We start from the raw sequence: 22,481 nt of genomic DNA on the forward strand, positions 1-22,481 counted from the left end.
TAGTTCCAGTGATGAATAATTTGTAGTCAGTCTGTAGGCGGAAGGGGGGGGCATAAATATTTTCGACCTGAGATAGGGGTTGTAAAAATTCAGCCCGCAATAGGGGGTCATGAAAAATTTACTCCGGTCACCGACATAATTCATGAGTCATGACCCACCCCCTTCCGTGAAAATGACAATTCCCTAAGGGGGTCATGAATATACTGGAAGGGGTCATACAATTTTAGACCAAATATAGGGGTTATAATTTGTTAACACCCAAAATAGGGCTTTATAGAATTATTGAAGGTTGGTGACTAAAATGTTCGCAGCTCCGCATGCATTCTTTTTAGGGGGTCATAAAAAAATGTGCCCGCAATAGGGGGTCATAAATTTTTTACATATTCATGACCCCTCTGCCGAAGAAAATGACATCCCCTATTACGTTTAGCTATCACTGCTAAACAGCAGGGCGTGTCTAGCATTTTGATAGGTTAAATTTAAATTTTGATATTAAATTTCCATAAATAGTTGACTTTCTTTCCATGAAAATAATGGAAAAAATGTCATGGATGCAGCTCATGCCAGCATACTAACGCTCGGGGGTGAATATGCTAGGACTTTTAGTATACTACAGTCATGACTTGCTAGTAGTATATTTTAGGCCAACAGGGGCTAGGGCCTAATTATAGTCCAAACCTCATACGGGAGAGGAGAGGACATCATGTTCAACTATAGGCTACAATTGAATTGTTGTCATGTTTTTTGCTTACCGTTTTTCTTTCGTAGGCCTGCAGCTACTAACATGATGACACATTGTATACGCATGCGGTACATGCCATTGTTCAGTCAGATCTCGGCAAATAGTACTCATGTCCATGTCCATGTCACAGTCAGTACACAGTCAATAATAATGATGACATCACATGGCCATGGTAACACTGTCAACATCAGCGTAAAACCATCCAGTCAGTGCCAGTACCATGTCCATGAGTATACCTCATGACCCTGGACATGTTGGAAGTTGTAGGCATGCAACAATCCTGGGCAATATTAATCATGACATCAGGCACAGTAAATAGCAAATCAACTGATTTATCCAGGGTACAACATTCATGACATAATGACATTGTTGACATGCACGCATGGCATAATGATGGAGAATCTTGCATGGAAGTCTCAGGGTTTTGATCATTGCATGATTGCAGTGACACTGTCGGTTGGTGCGACGATATTGTCAAGTACCGTACCAGTATTCTCTTGCCAAGTCAGATGCTAGGCCTGTCTACAAGTACAATCAATGTGATGCCGTGTATGCCACTGAGGCCTAGCACATGAGCATGCTAGTCAGAAACAGGCTACATTTACGCACGGTCATGACGGTTTGCATGCATGATGCATTGAATTGGAGATGTCCATTTTTGCACGGCAACTTGAGATGCAGACAGACCATAAGAAAGCACACTGCCGTAAGAATGAACTTGTTTTATACTAGAATAGAGCTGATTAAATATGTCGTCACTCAACTGGGCTCAGACCATGCAGACAGTACGTAAAAAACAACCATCATCACCATCAATCATCATGGCATGTAAAAGTCCGGGGTAAAAGTATAGCATGCATGTGTACACATACATGCATAATACTGCACACACTGTCACAGCGGCACTCCCGGTAACTATCCACATAAATTCTTCCAAATCGGATTATGTTCAACTCTTTCTTCACTTCCAGTTTGGTCCAAGCGATGTTTGAACACTTGCCGTTCATTATACCTTGTTTATTATTCCACAAATCGGTATATCCTGTTTAATTCCTGTACAAAATTTGTCTTCCACACGGCGCCGTGATTGAATTTCGACATCGGTGTTCAAAATTCCGACGAAATGGCGCTACGTTGTTTGATCTCCATATATAGACTACAGAAGTCCATATATGGACTATGTGTTCCATATATGGACTATATAAGTCCATATATGGATATTTATCGCGCCGTCAAAAAAACGTCGGCGCGCATGAAAAAGTCCTCCATGAAAAATGCACGGATCGTTCTCAGGCCTCGAACGAGCCGCCGCCATGTTTGTCCGCCATTTTGCGAGTGAGAGGCCAGGGACTCAGGCTAGTATAAGCCCATACCGGGGCAGCGCCGCAGGTATTTCATGTGCGCAACCGATTTATTCGAAACCTCATGCTCACCTCCTGCCTTGCTCCAGTTGTTGTTTCATATATTTTTTATAAGTCATCCATGGCCTTTAAAGAAAGTATTTCCTCTTATGAGTAGAAATTTAAGTTATATTAGCTCGGTTATATCTTGCACCGTCACGTACGATCCATTTTGTCAAGTTACTTCCTGGTTTTGAGTTTAGGGTTGGGTGATATCACAAAAAGATCGAACATGTTTTTTGTTTTTGTTTTTTTTAGCTGATTAAATTGAAATAGCAGTGTTATACAAATGTAGTAATGTAAATGAATTATTTCTTGGGATAGGTATTCACATATTTTATATATTCATGTATAAATATTTACTGTTTTCTTTATATTATTATTATTATTATTATTGTTATTGTTATTATTATTATTACTATTATTATTATTATCATATTATCATCATCATATCTTTATTTAGGCCTATACTAAGTATTTACTTTTAATTATGTGAATATTTGTGCATTTTCTTTTCTTCTTATTTAATTTTGTTTTCCCATTTTATAAATCTATTTATTTATGAGGAAGCAGTGTTTTTATTACTATGATTTATTAACTGTTATTTATTTATGTTTATGTCTTTATTTATTTTGGATTAAATAAATTAGACCAAGTAAAACAAAAAACAAGTTTCTCATCCGGGTTTTCGATAAAAAAAACCCTGAAGAGTGGCTTTCTATTTATCATTTATTATCGCAAAATAAATGCCCATAATACGTTTTAGCGTAAACAATTATGCTTGGAAGAAGGAGGCGGCCTCTTTTAGGGGCTGTGCAATAATTATGAGCCCCCCCGGGTAAAATTTCCAAACGGCCCGCCATCCCCCCCCCCATCTCGGCCTGCAAAAATTGCTTCCCCCCCCCCCCGGCCCGCCAAAAAATTTTGCCCCCCCCCCCCTTGAACATGCCAAATTTTTGGGATCCCAATTTGCAAACCTTAAATGGTCTAGAATTATGTTGCGAGTGTAGCGAGCAGGAAAATTTGCATAGTAAAGCGTTTCCGTACTGTTTTCCCCCTTCCCCACGATTTTCAGACCTCCCCAGGGCTCATAATTGTTGCACAGCCCCTTATTTTGTTAGATCCCCTCATCAGGCCCGTACGCAGGATTTCATTTGGGGGGGGTGCTGATTTTGAAAGAGTGGATTTTTGTCCAAGGCGGGGTGGGGGCGATTTTGTACACTACATGTACCATAGATGACATTAAACAAATTATGGGTAAAGTGCTATCTCCAAGTTGAGAGGGGAACCAGTGGCGTGCGGTGCCCGGGGCAGGGGGGAATTGCCCCTTGGCAAAAAATTGCCTATTTGGTACCCCGCCCCCTAGTGTGCAAGGAAAAAGAGAAAACAAGGAGGGAGCGAGAGGAAAAAAGAGAAGAGAGAGAGAGGGAGAGGAGGGAAAGAGAAGAGATGTGGGGAATCCATATGATATGCAGTAGGCCTACCATACGATTATTATCAATAAGCCTGGCAAAAATTTATTTTTCATCAAATTTACCCCAACTTTTCATGCATTATCGAGGACAAAATTTTGCCAAAAACAACCACTTTTTTGTGGTTTTCAATGACAAGAATTTCAAACACCCCTTTTCAATGACACTTAATATTGACATAAACTTATATCGCATTTTCCCAAGTACCCCTTTTATCAAAATTTCGCGGACAGTGCAAATTATACCCCATATTTTGATGATATCACGCAGTCAAAACAGTTAATGACTTGAACCTGAAATCCATAAGTGCAAATCAAACCAATTTGTTTAGTTGCGGATCAAATCTCGACAGAGAATTCATGCCAATACAACATTTTATTAATTTGACCTCATATGGCCCCTGATGACCCCCAAATGACCATACTAAAATATGGTTCTAAATGGTGACTGTATACACCCAAGTTTCATGCCCATATGACAGTTTTTACTAATTTGACCTCCGATGACCTCTGTTGACCCCGAAATTACCTTAAAAAAATTTGGCTCTAAATGTTGACTGTACTAACCAAGTTTCATGCCCACATGAGTTTTTAATAATTTGACCTCCAATGACCTCTGGTGACCCTGAAATGACCTTCAAAAATTGGCTCTAAATGTTGACTGTACCCAACATGTTTCATGCCCATATGACAGTTTTTAATAATTTGACCTCTGGTGACCCCGGAATGACCTTCAAAAAATTTGGCTCTAAATGTTGACTGTACTACAACCAAGTCTCATGCCCATATGACAGTTTTTACTCATTTGACCTCAGATGACCTCTGGTGACCCCAAAATGACCTTCCAAAATTTTGGCTCTAAATGTTGACTGTACAAACCAAGTCTCATGCCCATATGATAGTTTTTACTAATTTGACCTCAGATGACCAAAATTGTTTGGCCAAATAATAATTGCCCTTGTTAAACAAACTGGGACATCCCCATACCCCACCCCCCATTTAACATGTGCTTAATATCTGTATCGTCCAAGCATCCTCATCTTCAATGCAACGTTCACTATTTATCACATTGGAATTATATTGCATGTTGAAAAATGTAGGCCAAGGGTTGATTTTCTTGACGGCATAACATGCAGGCCTGGGCGAGCGCGGCATGAGAAAATAAATCTTGGAATATGATCCTGAAATCTGCCAGGTTAGTTATTTTAAATTGATTTATTTGGACAATTAACAGTCTATTATTCATACTTGTTATCGTTGAGTGTCTAGGACAAGAAAATGATAGGCCTACACAATTTTTCGGCCTAGGCCTACATCATTTTTAGCATTTAGTTAACTTTTTATTACTTGTCTTTTTAATACGAGCTTTAGGAGGATTAGTTCGACAACAACACCGATTTAATGAGCATTATATACACTCTCAGAAAAAAAGGTGCTATGCTACTTAGAACCTTTTTTTGTCCTGTATTTAGAACCCTAAGCAGTAATAAGGTTCTAAAAAGAACCTTAAAAGGTTCTATAAAGAACCTTAAAGATTTAACTAGGCCTGGGGACATTCTAATTCATTCATTCAGGGACTCATCACAAAGTTAAGAAAAGTAAAACGTAGTGTTAACTCTTTTTCGTACTAAAAAATCATTTTCTTGGATAAAAAACCTTTTTTTTTTTGAGGCTAAGAACCCTTTGAGGGTTCTTTCTTTAAAATTCTTTAAAGGTTCTTCAAGCTTAAGGTTCTACAAAGAACCTTTTTCTTGGCTACACAACCTTTTTTGGTTCTACAAAGAACCCAACTGAAACCCAAAAAAGAGGGACGGGGGGGGGGGTTTACCGGAAACCGAATTTTTTTTTAAGTAGGCCCAATCAGAAAAAAAAAATATCACAGTCAAAAATACTTAACCCACATAATACTTAACACACATAAATAAACAAAGAATATAATTATAATATAAATAATATAATTATAATAATTACAAAAGGGAATATCTTAATATTAAAATCCTAAAGCAATTTTAAATTAAGATTAAAAGGATAAACTTGAGTGGCTATACGTGACGTGACTGTGCATGCCTGAGTGTGAATGAAACGAAGCATATACGATATCGCCCAGGGATGTCCTTGGGAAAGTCCATTCTTCTGCGCATGCGTGATGGCACTAATGCAAAAATTTTACCGACGAATTCAAACAATTTAGTGCCTGTGATTATCGTTAAAATACTACGGATTTAGACATAATGAGATTTTAAAACGTAGCTCTAAATATTCATATGATGGAGGAGACTACATGAGACCGTGGAATAAGCCATAGCAAGTAAGTAAAAGAAAATGGGGCAATTTGTTTGCAGTCAATTATCCCTCCCAATCTGGACGTAGTCCTTCTCTGACGTTACTAACGTAGATTGCCTGGCGATCGAAGTGTTATCGTCAGAGCAAGAGCTGTAGGCATTCTTGTATTGTTTGTGATATTTGTACAATGTGTGAAATAAAATACGTTTTTAACAAATATTATGTGTGAATTTGTCTGATTTTTTTACTCTTTCTGATGTTTTAATAAATTTATAATTAAAAGACACAACAAAATATTGTTAATTCCACCGTAAATGATCGTTTTAAAATGGTATTCATTTACTTGCCCCTCTCCCCCTGAGAAAAATATCCTTCCGAAACGCCACCACTTTTCTGATTTTCGCGACACTATATACACGTAGTAAACGCCCAAAACACGATACGATTCAATCGGATCATGATAACATGCATATTCATGATCGATAAATGATATATTATTCATAAGTAGTGTTTATTTCCGCATATTAAATAGAGAAGGGGTGTGCAACACTCGCCGATTGACCAATCAGAGACCCGCATTATCACCTTTCAATTCTGACGACAATGTCACACCGATGACCTCTCAATAATTTGTGTGATTTGCGTGACCTGGAAATTCGAACGCACTTTCACCCGCGATTTTTACAATTTCTTGCCGGAAATGGGACTGGAGCAGGTGGGAGTTCCACTTTGTTTACAAGTGAAATGCGATGCAGATTGCGATCGTGAACAACCGGAGATTCGGATGATGTTTAATTTTCTTAATTTTGTGAGTAATACTGTATATTCCAAATGAATTCTCTGGGGGACTGATACATGAAAATATATACCAACTGAGTAAATTTCACCGAACTGAATAAAATCATGAAATTATTCAGGGACACTGACAAATTTCAGTACAATACATGACACTCCGATGTAAGCTTACTTACAAATAAGTGATAAATATAACATGATTATTATGGAAATGCCACCGGCCATGCGCGGCGAAATCGACGGCATTCACAATTCTACAGATCCTGTCATGCATGGGCCCAAGCCGCCTGGCACAGTGGCATACCATGCTGAATGCATATTAATGCATGGACATGGTAGGCCTACCCCATAGTACGTACAGCCGCAGCACAGAATAGACTGTAGCTAGGTATCCCAGGCAAACCTTAGTTAACACATTTGCTAGTCAGCGAAATTCGCCGAGACGGGGGGCCCAAACACAATGCATATTTACATAAAAATTTGAATTTTTTTCGAGAACAGGTTGGTGAAGGAAACCTACATAAATAATAAAAAATAAAATATGTTTTCTATACTTCACTTGACCCATGAATATATGATTTTTATGGTGATAATCAAGTCGCACATGGAATTTTAGAGGATTTTGATAGCAGTTCCATTAAAAAAGCTAGTACAAGGAACTTATACGATGTCCTCATATACAAACTGATACTATCTGTCCATCGCATAAGACTGTTACCGTACGGCAATGTGGTGAAGGAATATTACACAGTCAAGAATAGGCTGCATCATTTTTTTATTATGATCCCTCCCAGTCTCCCGAAACATCAAAACATCAAAAGCGTTGCACTTTATATACGGTACTTACTTAAGACTGTCCTTTTTCACATAACGCAGACAAAGTAGGGCCAACTTGCCTAGAAATGTTCAAATTTTGGCAAGAAATATCTCTGTGTAATCCTATGTAAGTCCCATATCACATCGTTATTGGCGATCGAGGTTTTTTTTTCTGAAGTTTGGTTGGTACCCACCAGCGGCATGCATGTGACGTGACACAGCTAAAATAATCGACCAGGAATCGGGGATCGTTAAAACGTCAACAAATTTCAAAACACAGAAAGCAGTAAACTTAATGGCGAGCGGTCCGAATTTTGAGACATACAACTGATACAAGTTTACGTGGTGAACTAAAAAAAAGCTGCTATCGCCATGAGACTAAGATCTAGAAACACCCCTAAATGCCGTTTTGGGGGATTTTGCTAGCAGAATCTTTTTGATGAAAGTCAATCTTTGACAAGATGTAAGTTGTAACTTTGTTACGGAAAGTGCTATGACAAAAATGTTTTCAGTTTTGGCTTTCTTTACTCAAGGGCTTTAATTTGATATGTAAAATGATGCAGTACTTTTATGGCAAATTTGAATTCACCTAGCATACCTATAGTCTGTCATGCCCGACTGTACATCATGATATGTACCGGTATATGACTGCCGCAATGCAATGATGATGATATTGATTATTATGAAAGTATACATTTTCAGGAAGGAAATAATAAAAGTTGTGATTATGAATGACTACAATTTACAAGATCTAGGATTCAGGATTGGTGTTCTTTGAAAGATTGTAGAACAGCCAATAGGTTCAGTGGGTTAACCATCCTCCACAAGGCTAAGAGGGTCTCCTGCCCCTGCCGGTTGATAAACAAGGATTGCTATAATTATTCGTTCTCGGCCAAGAACAGTTCAAGATTGGAACAAACTACCCTACCACATCACCACGATACAAGACTCCAAAGAATTCAAGAATCAAGCAACCAACTACACTACAACCTGTATTAAAGCCATAATGTGAGATTTGCTCCACAGCAACGCCCTCAATTTTTTTTGAATTTCTACTTTTTGCACCATTGTAATGGCCATTGGTGTACATGCCCTGTGAACGACTATAAAACCTGAACTTGAGTGCTTTAATTACATTAAAATTTATCATTTATTTAAACCGGGTCGCCCCAGTTTTATTCTGAGCTCATCGATCAAGTACTGAATAAATACGTCTCCTGCGTGTGTATATTGAATCATTGAATGAGGTACCGGGTACTGTATAAACTGTATGTATGCATATACCTTGGTAGAACGTCTTGTTTGTACATCCCATCAGCTGCGTGTAGCTCCATCAATAATGATATAAATAATACGATTGGCAAGATTATACATTATTGTAGGCGCTGTACGTCAACTTGACGCATAAACTGTGTGTATATCGCTATTCAGGCCTTGCCGCTTGAGGCGAGCGATCGCCTCGCCGCCACCGCCGCCTAAACTCGATTTCTAGTGAGCGATTTTCCACTCGCCATAGACACTAAATATCATTCGCTGCAAATCTCTCAAAATCAGCCATTTCAGCATTAAATCGAGTCTGCCCTCTCAAAGCGGAAAAAGTCACAAATTTTAGCCCGCTTCGCGCGCATTTCAACATAAATACATAAATACCGTATTAAGACCGAAGCTCTATTTTATTATTATACCCAAGTGGTATTTGTGAAAATTCGACCACTCGCCTAGCTTTGTGCTAGCGAGTGATTAACCACTCACCTTTAAAATCTAAACGGCAAGGCCTGCTATTTGTCTTTTTATGTCTTGTTTGAATCCCATCAGCTGTGTGAAGCTCCCGATAGGTGCTTTCTCTGTGTTACCTCATTTGCGCTCTCTCCGTTTTACCTCATTTGTTTGGCTCGAAATTAAAAGGGGTCAATGTGATCAGTAGCTATTCAATGAAAACTGACATTTTAGATATTAGACAAGTCAAAATTTGAAAATTTGTGCTTATTGGAGGCATTTCGTGTTAAAAGTGGTTAAACAAGCTTTTTAAGATAATTCGAGGGTGCTGAATTTGAAAATGCTGTTTAACCAGTTCAGTTTTGGAGTCTTAGCCCTCAAAATTCAAAAACAAAATGGCCGCCATTTTCAACATATTTTTGATAATAACTTGAATTTTAAACAGCATAGGAGGTTAAAAATGGTGGCAATATTCATGTTTAGGATGCAGAGGAACCCAAATGGATTGTTACTGAAGTTTCAAGTGGTATGGTTTTGCCGCCATGTTGAATTCCAAAATGGCCGCCATTTTCATCAAGCATTTCCTGCTATAATTTGGATAGTAGGCAGCATAGAAGTTTAAAAATGATGGCAGTACCCATGCTTTTAATACCAAGGATTCCAAATTATCTGTTACCTACTATCTGTTGTAACTAGTCACGGTTGCCACCATCTAGAATTCCAAGATGGCCGCCATTTTCATCAAGTTTCTGCATTTCATGTTATAACTTGGATAGTAGGCAACATAGAAGTTTAAAAATGATGGCAGTACCAATGTTTTTGATACCATGCATTACAAATTATCTGCTACCTACTACCTGCTGTAACTAGTTAGGGTTGCCACCATTTAGAATTCCAAGATGGCTGCCATTCATTTGACAATTTCTGGGTGTATTTCAAAAAACAAAATTGTCATCGTTTTCATATAAAGGGTACATTACGTTCTGTGGCTAAACGCACTTTAAATTTTAATTTAATATTAAATTAGTTTTCCAAGTGCATTTAAAAAGGTTGAAGATTTCCAAATTACCTATTATACTTTTCACACCGTACAACTCATGAAACTGTTAACATTGGCACTTAATGTTACCTACGGCTAATTGTTTCCGTTAGGATCTTGCAACTATTGGATTCTTTCTATTTGACCTTTCACTTTGTAGTTCAGTGATTCCTAACTTTAATTGATGCCTTTTAAGGCAAGAGTGCAGAAACAGAAGAGACTTCTGCACTCTTGTTGGCTGTTAAATGCACACGTATGCACAACCATCTGTGCATGTTAGCTTAGCTTTCATGCAGCTGCCATTGTTCATACATCCATTGGTACATCTGCATGTTGGTGGTAGATTCTCCTGTGACAACCCTTTGAGAATAGTACCACACGTGCCTTATCGCATCTGTGCACATCATCTGGCATGCACCTTGCAAATGAATTGTGCTAAGAGCTGTCAACAATGGCTTGAAACACCTCTGTCTTTTTGCCGTAGCTAGCAAGCTGTGACACACTGTCACAACCAGTTATGAAATAGAAGCAAAGCTTCCATTTGGCAAGCCAGCAGTTCCTGATGGATTTTGTGGATTGGGATGTACATGGGCTTCTTACAAATCCTGCCTTCATCCACAGCTGAGTGCATAGCATCTTGTCAAAATAAGCAGCCAGCAAGACAACTATGTCAGTGTCACGTACTGAAACCACTACAGCACCAGCATTTGTGTTAATGTTAATGCAATGAAGTACAAAGTGAGTATCCGCCTCCTCATGGCCTATAGGGCTGTTGTGTCCATCCCTGAACCTGAAGATCTAACTTCTGTGATATGTGCAAATCCTCCAGCCACTACAAGTGTTGTGGGTGCAATTGATACAGCATTTGTCATAAGCTGTTGAGATAGGAGCGGCAAGATTTATTCTCTCCAAGTGAGAGAAAGTTAGTCCAGTTATTCGGTAGAGAACGCCAGGTTTTTCTATTATTACCCGCATACTGGTCGATAGCTCGGGTTCGCTTTTGTTCTGGTTCCAGTCTTGATGGAATCATGCTGGATTGCTGGTATCTGTCAAAGGTACCTCAATCCTCTGAAACTCAGCTGCCATTGCTTATATGCAGAATCCCATTCATGGCAGCAAGTAAAATTTGAACAGGCATAAGTTCATGCTGCAGAATCTGGTCCAAGTTGTACGTCCTGCCATAGAGGCAGTCACAAATCGCTGTAGAATGTTTCTATCTGCCTTAAGGGCCGTATTAGTGGTGTTGTTTATGGTGTCAAGTGCGCTGAAGATCAGGAGTGCCAAGCACTTTACATTGGTAAAACCGACCAATCCCTGCAGAGTCGCATATCCCACCTTAGACGCGCTATACTTCAAGTGGCAACGATTCAGCAGTCTACAACCATCTTGAGGGCAGCGGTCACAGCTTTGACATTGACAAAGTTGTCATTTTGGACCGTGAACTATGTTGGTTCGAGCAGGGAGTCAAAGAAGTGTGGGTAGAAGCCGAACAACCGTCCCTCAACAGGAGCGGGGGCTTAGAGTGAATCTGTCACATGGTTGGGATCATGTCATCAAGCAACTTCCTTATCGATTGACCTGGGATGACCCTAAATCATCCATGGGGGGATAGGGGGGATAAAGTCACCCAATATTTTGCCAGGGGGGTGGTCCATACAATCACCCCCCTCCCAATGTTGACGCATCTAGGCCTATATGTGTGTTTCCAGCCAAATTAACATGATATTTGGCCATTTTAGCCTAAAACTGTAAAAAGTGCAAATTTTTGCGCGCATTTGTACCAATATCTTATTCTGTTACCAAAAGGTGCTGGATTCACTATACTTCAAGACATTTTTCGACCCCCCATGTCAAAAAGAAATCTATGCCACTAGCACTGGCCAAATCTTTGGTTGCAATATTCTACAGTACAAGAGATGAGACGACTTCTCCTCATCGAGGTTGTCACGCTCTTTTCTGGATGGTGTATTCTCGTTGTACACATACTCACTTTCCAATTGGGAGTGTTCCATCATCAGCACTTGCACAATTTACTTGATATGCAAGTTCTCATGTTATATAAGAGAGTACCCATCTGCCTAATGCAGTGATACTTCTTGTGATACCTACAATCCCACCGCTCCTCTTCCCAGTACCATTCAACCATACTTGGCTATAATCAGGGATACTTGGTTGAATTTCCGCCTCGACTCCTTTTACAACTAAAATTTCCTGCCTGGAATTCAAGGAGGACTTTTGGTGGACATGATGGAAGGTAGCTCATTTCTGCCATATAAGTGGTACCCCATTTGGCATAGTAGTATGATCATACCTAAAAAAGAAGGCATACAAGTGGAGATCCCAGACACCATCACGGTTTACTCTGATGAAAGCAAGAGAATGCTCACCATATCCATATATTGACAGATGATGTGGACAGATGCGATAAAGCACGGGTGATACTATTTTCAAGGGTTGTCCACAGGAGAATCTACCACCAACATCTGATGCAGAAAGGCTTCACACAAAGTATGCACATTACCAGGCTTGTATTTGGAAACAAGCAGTCACCTTTTCTCCAATTCTCCCCAAAGTAACTGACATGGGATGGACTTACATAGATATAACCTGGCTCCACAACTGATGACACTACCTCCAATTCCCAAAGCACGTCGCGAGATTTAACAGCCAACAAGAGTGCAAAAACAGAAGAGGTTAAAGCCATTAATCAGAGTTTGGAATCACTGTACTACGAAGTGAAAGGTCAAATAGAAAGAATCCAATAGTTGCAAGATCCTAACGGGAACAATTAGCCAATGTTACCAGTTTTATGAGTTGTACGGTGTAAAGTATAGGCCTAGTAGCTAAAAACGGCCATTTTGAAATCTTTAACCTTTTAAAATGCACTTGGAAAACTAATTCAATATCACTGTTTTTGTTCTAAAGAAATTAAAAGTGCATTTAGCCATAGAAAGTAATCTACCCTTATGAAAACCGATGACATTTTTGTTTTTCTGAAACACACCCCAGAAATTACCTAATGAATGGCGGCCATCTTGGAATTCTAGATGGTGGCAACCCTAACTAGTTACAACAGATAGTAGGTAACAGATAATTTGGAATCCTTAGTATTAAAAACATGGGTACTGCCATCATTTTTAAACTTCTATGCTGCCTACTATCCAAGTTATAGCAGGAAATGCATAAACTTGATGAAAATGGCGGCCATTTTGGAATTCAACATGGCGGCAAAACCATACCACTTGAAACTTCAGTAACAATCCATTTGGGTTCATCTGCATCATAAACATGAATATTGCCACCATTTTTAACCTCCTATGTTGTTTAAAATTCAAGTTATTATCAAAAATATGTTGAAAATGGCGGCCATTTTGTTTTTTGAATTTTGAGGGCTAAGACTCCAAAACTGAACCGGTTAAACAGCATTTTCGGATTCAGCACCCTCGAATTATCTTAAAAAGCTTGTTTAACCACTTTTAACACGAAATGCCTCCAACCTTTTAATAAAGCACAAATTCTCAAATTTTGACCTGTCTATATAGGAATCTATTTTTGATGCAAATCACACATTGCTTTAAGGGGGTACTACACCCCTGCCCAATTTTGTGCCTATTTTTGCATTTTTCTCAAAAATTAAAGCACATTGGGGACAAGTAAGATATGTATATTATAGGGGCAAGGACTACAACTACTGCAATGGAAATTTTATTTCAGCACAGACAACAGTTGTGGAGTTACAGACAAAAATGAGGGAAACCAATATTTGATCAATAAATCAATAACTACGGTACTTGCTTTGACTTGCTTAATTTTCAGTACAGTAGGTGTAGTCCTTGCCCCTATATACATTTTTTTTCAATCACTCTTTTAGAAGCAACCTTAAATTTGGACAGTACTAAGGACATTTTATAATTGTTATTCACTCATTTTATCTATTAAAGTCATAAATGTACGATCTTATATTTTATGAATTTGGTTAATTTTTTTCAAACCTGATTTTTTGGCATATTTGTAATGTTTACACATGTCACAACTGGAATGCACCTAAATGGAATCAGCCAAATTTGTTGTGTTTGTAGGTAAACAGAGCAAACTTCGACATCAAAGTCATAATTCAAGAAATGTCCTCCCATAGAACTGCGTGTTAAACAGCCAAAATAACAAGCAGTGTTTCTTTCACTTTACCTCGTTATTTTGGCTCAAAATGGACAGAAACCATTCCCGATAATTATTACTAGTATTATTTCAGCATTTTGAGTATATAATGACAAATTTTAAATTTGAAGGAAATTGTACATTTAGCCTTAAATGCAATATTTGATAAAAAAAACACAAAGTATTTAAAAAAAAAAAATGTTGGTATTTATACAGCGCCTTTCACATGTGAACATGTACCAAAGCGCTTTACATTTATTCTGCCGTCATTAGAATATATATGTCAGCTGCCATACAATGCCCAAGGCATGCTCAATTGCTCATACCTTTGGGCGGCGCTCAATGGACAGTATTCATAACAGCTCCCCATTTCACACCTGGGTGGAGAGGAGTAATCGAGATAAAGTGCCTTACTCAAGGGCACAACACGATGGCGCGCTGGGCTCGAACCCGCAACCTTCACGGAGCATTGTGCATTCAAAACATGCTCCTGGAGCATGTTGGACTTAGAATATTACTCCAGATTATTCATGCTCGGAGCAGCTCTTCCTGGAGCAGCTGTTCCTGGAGCATAATTGAGGACCAAAATCTCACAGAAGCACAACTACTTGGATATTCTGTGACATTTGATGTTTTTGCAAGCTTTTGGGAGATGGACGATGTGAAATGGATTCTGTTGCATTTAGTAGTTGGTAATTTCATATTTAGACTGACCTATGATTACACAGTGTATAGTGCTATCTACTGAAGATAACAGACACACTGATCAGCATGCGGTGTAAAGTGCTATCAACTGAAGATAACGTATATATACCACTGAATACAGTGTATGGTGTTATCTACTGAAGATAACAGGCACACTGCTGATCATGCAGTGTAAACTACTACTATCAACTGAAGATAACAGATATACCACTGATTACATACCGTATAGAGCTATCTACTGAAGATAACAGACACACTGCTGATCGTGCAGTGTAAAGTGCTATCAACTGAAGATAACAGTGTACTGTATGCCGTATGGTGCTTTCTACTGAAGATAACAGACACACTGCTGATCATGCAGTATGAAGTGCTATCAACTGAAGATAACAGATATACCACCGATTACAGTGTATAGTGCTATGACTGCTATCTACTGAAGATAGCAGACACACTGTTGATCATGCAGTGTAAAGTACTATCTACTGAAGATATTAGATATTACAGTCATCTTAGGCTATTTAAATGCAGGCACTTAATTTAATGCCCCCGTGGCCAGATGGGTGCATGCTGACATTACAGCTTGTAGACAGGATGGGTCACATGGGCATTAAATTAAGTGCCTTAAATAGCCTAGGATGACGGAGAGTGCTGATCTACTGAAGATAGTAGACACACTGCTGATCATGCAGTGTAAAGTGCTAGCCACTGAAGGGTTATTAGTCAATAAATACAGCAACTTAGTTTTAATCCATAAACCTTACCCTAAATGTCGCCCTTACCTGTAACCTAAGCCCTAACTCAGACTCTAAAATAGCAGTCAGTTGGTCACTTTTAGTTCCATTCCATGCATGTTTCAGAATCATCACCTACCAGCCCAGTCTAATTAAAAAATGACCCACCACTAAATGCACCAGAATCTATTACATATGCACCCATCTCCTAAAAGCTCACACAAAAATATCAAAAATTACAGAAAATGCAAGTGCAAGTGGAACATTGCCAAATTGGCATAAATCAAAAATGGCCACTTATACAGGGGTGACATTTCAAAGTTGGTCAAATCTTGTTAAAAAGCCCATGATACCAATTTATTCCCCTCGTCATAGGGATTGAGTATACAGCTTTTGAGTAATAGGGAATAAAAATTCCTTTAAAAAAGGAATGGGGCGCCCAATGTGAGCTTGGTCGTGATGTGGTGAATTTCATGGTGTTTAGATTTGGTATTATTATCTCTTGCAAACCCGGTGACACCTCATTATAGAAATCAGACCTGTTGATAGGTTGTAAGAGGGGATAGCCTTTTCCAGGCACAAATTGCACCATATATAAAGAAAGTTTTGCTACTTTGCAACACAATCAAATCTTAAATGCAAAATGAGATCCTGTAGGTGGCTCCCGATGGGGGCTTAAAAAACTAAATGCAAAATGAGGTTTTTAAAAAATATTGTTTTGCAGAGTCAAGACGCAGGTATCATTATTAAGCCTCATATCACTTATTTATTGTAGAATAAGTGCAGAGTAGGTTAGATATGAATATTAAATGTTAGACCAAAGTAGCTCAAAAGCACATGTACTATACACCTGATCCGTGAACTTGTCTTTTTTAAAGACAAATTCTTGTTTAAAGGTAGTTCTTGTTTCTGTTGAAAAGACAATATTGATGTCTAAGATCTTAATTATATCATTCATAGCATTTAAATTCAGGATATAATATTATCTATAAGACTTCCCTATGGACAATGGATCTATTCCCTGATCCAGCATGTCTGCAAAATGTATATCATTAGAATTAACACCTGATAACGACTGTTGACTAGTATTATAAAACTTCAACATATTTCATATCTGCCTAAATTCTTCTGGTAGAATAAACAACCTTATCTCTGTTTCTGATAGCCAAATTATCTTGAAGGTCATCACAAAAATAATGCATACGTAGTGGTGATGATTTCTTGTTGGTAAGAAGAAAAGCCCAGCATTATTTCAAAAGAAAATATCACATTTTCATCAAAATGTACCAACTTTTAATGTGTTTGGTATCAATCTGGACTGAAATTGAATCATTCGCCAGATTCCGTTGATTACAGTAAAATTCATCCACAAATAAAAATCATATTATTGGGTCACCATATTGTAAGTTTGGCAACTGTAGTTTGACAATAACCACTATATGGATTTTATGGTAATTAACAAACAAAGGCCATCGGTTTAACCCCAATACATTTGTACATTCATTGAATGACTTTTAAACTTTGGGTACAAAAACTCATACTCTGCAACTTAGGTCAAATTTTGCACTATGATTGTTTAATTGAGGTTATTGGACTATGCCATTGAGATTAGGCTATTGTGGTCCATGGTGTTGGTCACCGTCTATCGGGTTCTAAGAGGCGGTAAACTGGTTTTAAACCAGTTTAAAAGCCTTACAAAGGTACAAAGGTCACGGATTATTTGGTGTTTTTACAAATCCATTAATTTTGTGTTTTAAACAAAGAATATACGCACACCATTTTATCCCGTGCATAACAGAAAACAATAATAAAATAAAATCCAAGCATATTGTGGTTTTATTTCTGAGCAAGGCATAATTTTAGCAAAACAATTGCGAGTAAATCTAGTAAGAGTGAAATTAGAAGCTACTCACAAACTCATGCCTATATTGTGGGACGCCTCCGTAGAGGGCGCCCAAAAAGGTCAAATGTCAAAATTTGGGTACCACAGGGAATAAAGATGTAAAAATTCTATGATTGTGAGAAAACAAACTCGGATTGCTATGCTTGCAAAAACATTTTAAACAAAGAAAAGTTTGTCATATCTCAGGTGGTTGTTATTTTGGTAACATGCAGTGGGGGTAAAATCATCAAATTTTGCTGAAATTTGCCCCTAAAAGTAGACAATTCCCTAATTTTGGGTTTTTAATGGGGGAACAAGGGGGAAAGAGTTCTGAATGGGGGTATTTCCCCCCCAGGCTCCGCCACTGGGCTGAAGGAATAATTTGAAACCAGTTTCATTAAAATAAGAATATTTTTCAACTGTAGCTGCCTGTGGACCCCAAAATTTAACCTATCACCTTTTTTGCCTATCACTCAAGAACTGTATGTTGGAGACAGGTCAAACTATATACTTTTTCTGCATCCTTATATGTGAGGAGTATGGATATTATCCAGAGTAGAATAACTTTGAAATCTCACACATGCATAAGTGGCCATTTTGGATTCATGCAAAAATTAAGCATTGTTCCACTACTGCTGGTGAATTTTATTGATATATTCTTTAATATGTTTTTCTGAAAAGAATGGATGATAAATAGAACTCGCCCAATTTGCAAAACCGCAATGCCCCTCAAATAGCGAGCGAGTTCTATTCGCAAACCGTGATACCCCTCTAGTAGCAAGCATCTTAGATCATTGTATGAGGGCCTGCTTGGAAAGCAGTGCTTGCCAGTGAAGTAGTTTAAAGATTTCACAAATCAAATCAAACCGGTATAGGAGTCGAGCTCACAGCCTGTTATTCAGGTTAAGCCCTTATTTACCTTTGACTGGGCTACCTCTTCCACAACAGTTTAAAAAAAACCACAATACAGTGTCATTCATGTGAAGTCACAAATTTAGCACTCCAGTTCTTAAATATAGTCTGATAAAATGTCACTTTAATATATTACCAAAGATAATTCATTTCACCTCAATTTGTTTGCCAAATGTGTAGATTGAATGACCAACAAGAAAATGTACGCTCTATACAAAAAGCATATTTGTTTATGGCAGCTATCATTCATGAGATACATTGTAGATTGATGTCCTGAGGTCCCTTTTTCAAATCATCATGCCCCTGTGACACAAAAAAATAAAAATAAAAACATGATTATTTAAAAAGCTTGAATTATAAAACCATTTGATGTATGAGCAATACATGCAATGCATAGATGAAATCTACCAACATGAATTTCAACCAATGAATTTCTTGGATCTTGTATTCTATATCTACCTGTAGAAGTTTAAACTGGGGGTATGATTGGGAGGTCTATTTTTGGAGTCAGGGTACTGTGTCAGAACATTCAGCTAGAACAGATTTGAAAGCTGAAGTTGTCTGATGAGTAACGGGGGCAAGGTGGCGCAGCAGTACAGGTTCTACCTCAATAATCAGAGTTTTGCAAGTTTGAGCCCCAGCAGTGCCATCGTGTTGTGCCATTGTATTGAACAAGGTGCTTTACTTCACTTGCCTTTCTCTACCCAGGGGTGAAATGGGGAGCTGTTAGGAATATTGTCCATTTAGCGCAGTCCAAAGGTATGAGCATGCTTTAGGCATTGTATGGCAGCTGACACATTCTAACAACAACGGAATAAATTTAAAGCGCTTTGATACATGTGAAAGGCGCTGTATAAATGGCAGCATTTATTAATGGTGGATGTAAGCAAGTTGTTCCACCCTTTTACTGAATGAAAGAATTGAACATTGTACAATTCAGTATCCTCTGAACATTTTCCCCAATACTTGACTTGGCTATGAAACTGCTTAACCCTAACCGCCTCAGGGTTTTTTTGACAACGGGAAGGGAAAGAAGGAATGAATATAAAAGAGAGAAAACAAAGAGAGAAGTTGTTTACTCTGGGTGGGATTCAATTTATCCCAATTTTCAACAATTTGTTTTCTGTATTTAGTTTTGATGTTGACTGTAATCTACTTACCAATTTACAGCAACAGATCAATTGTATCTTCACAGACTCTTTATAGAGATAATTAATCCATTTCCACATTGATAAGCTAGGTCAACTGCAAACCAAACACACACAAAAATAAAAGCATTTAATATAAAATATGACTAAGGGACCTATCGTTATTTACAGCAGGGGGAATGGGCGTTTTGTTTTCCCGGGGTGCACCGCTCAGTCTGACACGCCGCTAGTCCGACAACACAAATTCCCTATACTTAGAGGTGCGTCAGTCCGAAAATGAAAAGCACAGCGCTGGTCCGAAAAAAGTTAAGCATGCGCTAGTCTGAAAATGAAAACCACTGCAACAGTCTGACACGCCGCTAGTCCGAATCTGAAAACAGTTTTCATTCCGACACGCCGCTAGTCCGAATCCGAAATACACTGCGCTAGTCCGAATTTGGAAAACACTTCTTCAGTCCGACACTGCGCTAGTCCGAAACTGAAAACCATGGCGCTAGTCCGAAACTGAAAACCATGGCGCTAGTCCGAAACTGAAAACCATGGCGCTAGTCCGAAACTGAAAACTACAGCGCTGAAAAACACTGCGCTAGTCCGAATCTGAGAAACACTGCGCGCTAGTCCGAATATCAGACTAGCGCAGTGTTTCCCCAATTCAAATTCGGACTAGCGCAGTGCTTTTCAAAATCGCTTTCAGTTTCGCATTACTAGCGCAGTGATTTTTAGATTCGGTGCAGTCTCGGACTGAAAGAGTGTTTTCCAGATTCGGACTAGCGCAGTGGTTTTCAATTTCGGACTAGCGCAGTGTTTTTCATTTTCGGACTAGCGGCGTGTCGGACTGGCAAAGTGTATTTTAGATTCACACTAGCGGCATGTCGGACTGGTGCAGTGCATTTCAGATTCGGACTAGCGGCGTGTCTCCAGACATAAACGCTTATTTCTCCGCGTCCGACCACCCAACCAAAATCAGCTTGGATACGTGGCTTCACCTACTGCCCCGGGCTACTGCCATGGTTAAGTATGGGCACTCATAGGTCTATAATTAAATTAGGAAATTCTTGGCCAAACTGGAACATGCGCGTTGCGTCCATGTAGTGTACTAAGCGTGTACGCAGTGTATGGCGCGTGTATACTTTCTTCTGTACCGCGCTATATTCGCGTGTGTTTATCGTGGAGCCACTAGCGTTCACAGTGTTCCAGTTTGGCCAAGAATTCCTTCATTTGATTATAGGTGGTATGTCTATGGCTGCTTGCCGCAGTATTGAATCGCGCGCGTAAAGTTAAACGCCATGTACACGCACATGCACAGCCGCGATTTGTCAGCACGCTTGCGGCACAACCGCGAAAGAGCATTGACATCACTACCAAACTTGAGGTGAACCAAATTATAACTTTTCAATAGAGGTAGTCATTGTATTGACATTGTGACGTCAACGCCGCCATCTTGTGGGTATGAGTACCTTGTTGCTAAGTCTAAGATCACCGCGTTGACGCTTGACTGAAGAGGTGCGCAACTCGTTGCGACTACCACGTAATCGAGGACGTAATGTCTATCGCATGGCATGCAGTACGGCAGGACCCACTGGATGGCGGATCCCGCGGAAAAGGCTATTGCTGTTGCCGATTGCTCAGACCATTTCGTTCTAATTTCCGGCAGAAACCTAATTAATACTAAAAATAATAGCAGCAAGGTCAAGGACAATCATGTCAGGAATATGTGTAAGCTCATGAACATATTAAATGAATACATGAATAACGTCCATGTTAACATGTAACATCACGACATGAACATAAGCACATGCATGACATGCCAGTGCATCTCACAATTACATTTTACAAACATGCAAACATGTAAGCTTACAAAATTAAACATTGGCCCGGGACCGGGCGGGACTCAGTCAGGCCGATCAGACAGTCACATTTCTCTCAGAATTCAGCCCCGTCTTCAGCTCACGACAGGCAACTGCAAACAACAAGGCTAGTGCAGTGGAAAGGTTTGTGTACTCAAAGGAATGATCATGATGATTTCGATCATACATCAGGCGACAGGAATGCACATCCGTATTAATTTACCATGGCATGACCCGGAAGTTTTGACTGGTCATGGGTTAAAAAAAAAAAAAAAAACTTTGTAACAACTATCCGATGTCCTCAAAATTTACCCGCAAAAATCAGTTTCTAATTTCGCTTTTATCAACATTCGATTCCAAAAACCAAGTATAATGTTTTAAATACCTTGTTTCTGCCGTGTGCCCGATTCTGCAGCAATGAAATATATCATTTGGCCGGCCATTTGGTTCATCTTTGTTGACAAACTCCGCTGAAATTGAAATCCGTCGATGTGTGTGCCTGCCAAATCTCTTTGTGTTTCGCCACGACCCTTCGCCCGCCCACAATTTCTTAAAACTTGTTACAGATTTTATCTGCCCAGGCTCCGACGTCATTCTGCCCTAGCGACCAATCTGCCCTGGCGACGGTGTGACATTGTGGTCAGATAAAAACCGCCTTCGTTGCTCACCCCATCTATCTAAGAGATCAAGCGTTACACCGAAGTATTCTGATTGGTCCGCAATGTGAATATGAATATTAATCTCGAAATGTCAACATGAATATTAAGTAGATTCGGCCGTCTTTCATCTTGATCATGTCAAGTATATAGTGATTTATGAAAGGTTCGATCGGGAAAAGT

General features: G+C 39.0%; 1 long non-coding RNA gene across 2 annotated transcripts; it reads right to left on the reverse strand.

Annotated features, from left to right (window-relative positions):
- Positions 1-18,634: 18,634 nt before the first annotated feature.
- LOC140136524 (uncharacterized) lies at positions 18,635-22,148 on the reverse strand. 2 transcript variants are annotated; one of them, XR_011856676.1, is made up of 3 exons: positions 22,028-22,148; positions 19,808-19,892; positions 18,635-18,950 (listed from the first exon to the last, which is right to left on the reverse strand). It is a non-coding gene; the product is annotated as an uncharacterized lncRNA (long non-coding RNA). The 2 variants fall into 2 exon arrangements; XR_011856675.1 differs by lacking the exon at positions 22,028-22,148 and adding an exon at positions 21,654-21,763.
- Positions 22,149-22,481: the final 333 nt, after the last annotated feature.

The sequence above is a fragment of the Amphiura filiformis genome, chromosome 16, assembly GCF_039555335.1.
Source record: "Amphiura filiformis chromosome 16, Afil_fr2py, whole genome shotgun sequence".
Lineage (NCBI taxonomy): Eukaryota > Metazoa > Echinodermata > Ophiuroidea > Amphilepidida > Amphiuridae > Amphiura > Amphiura filiformis.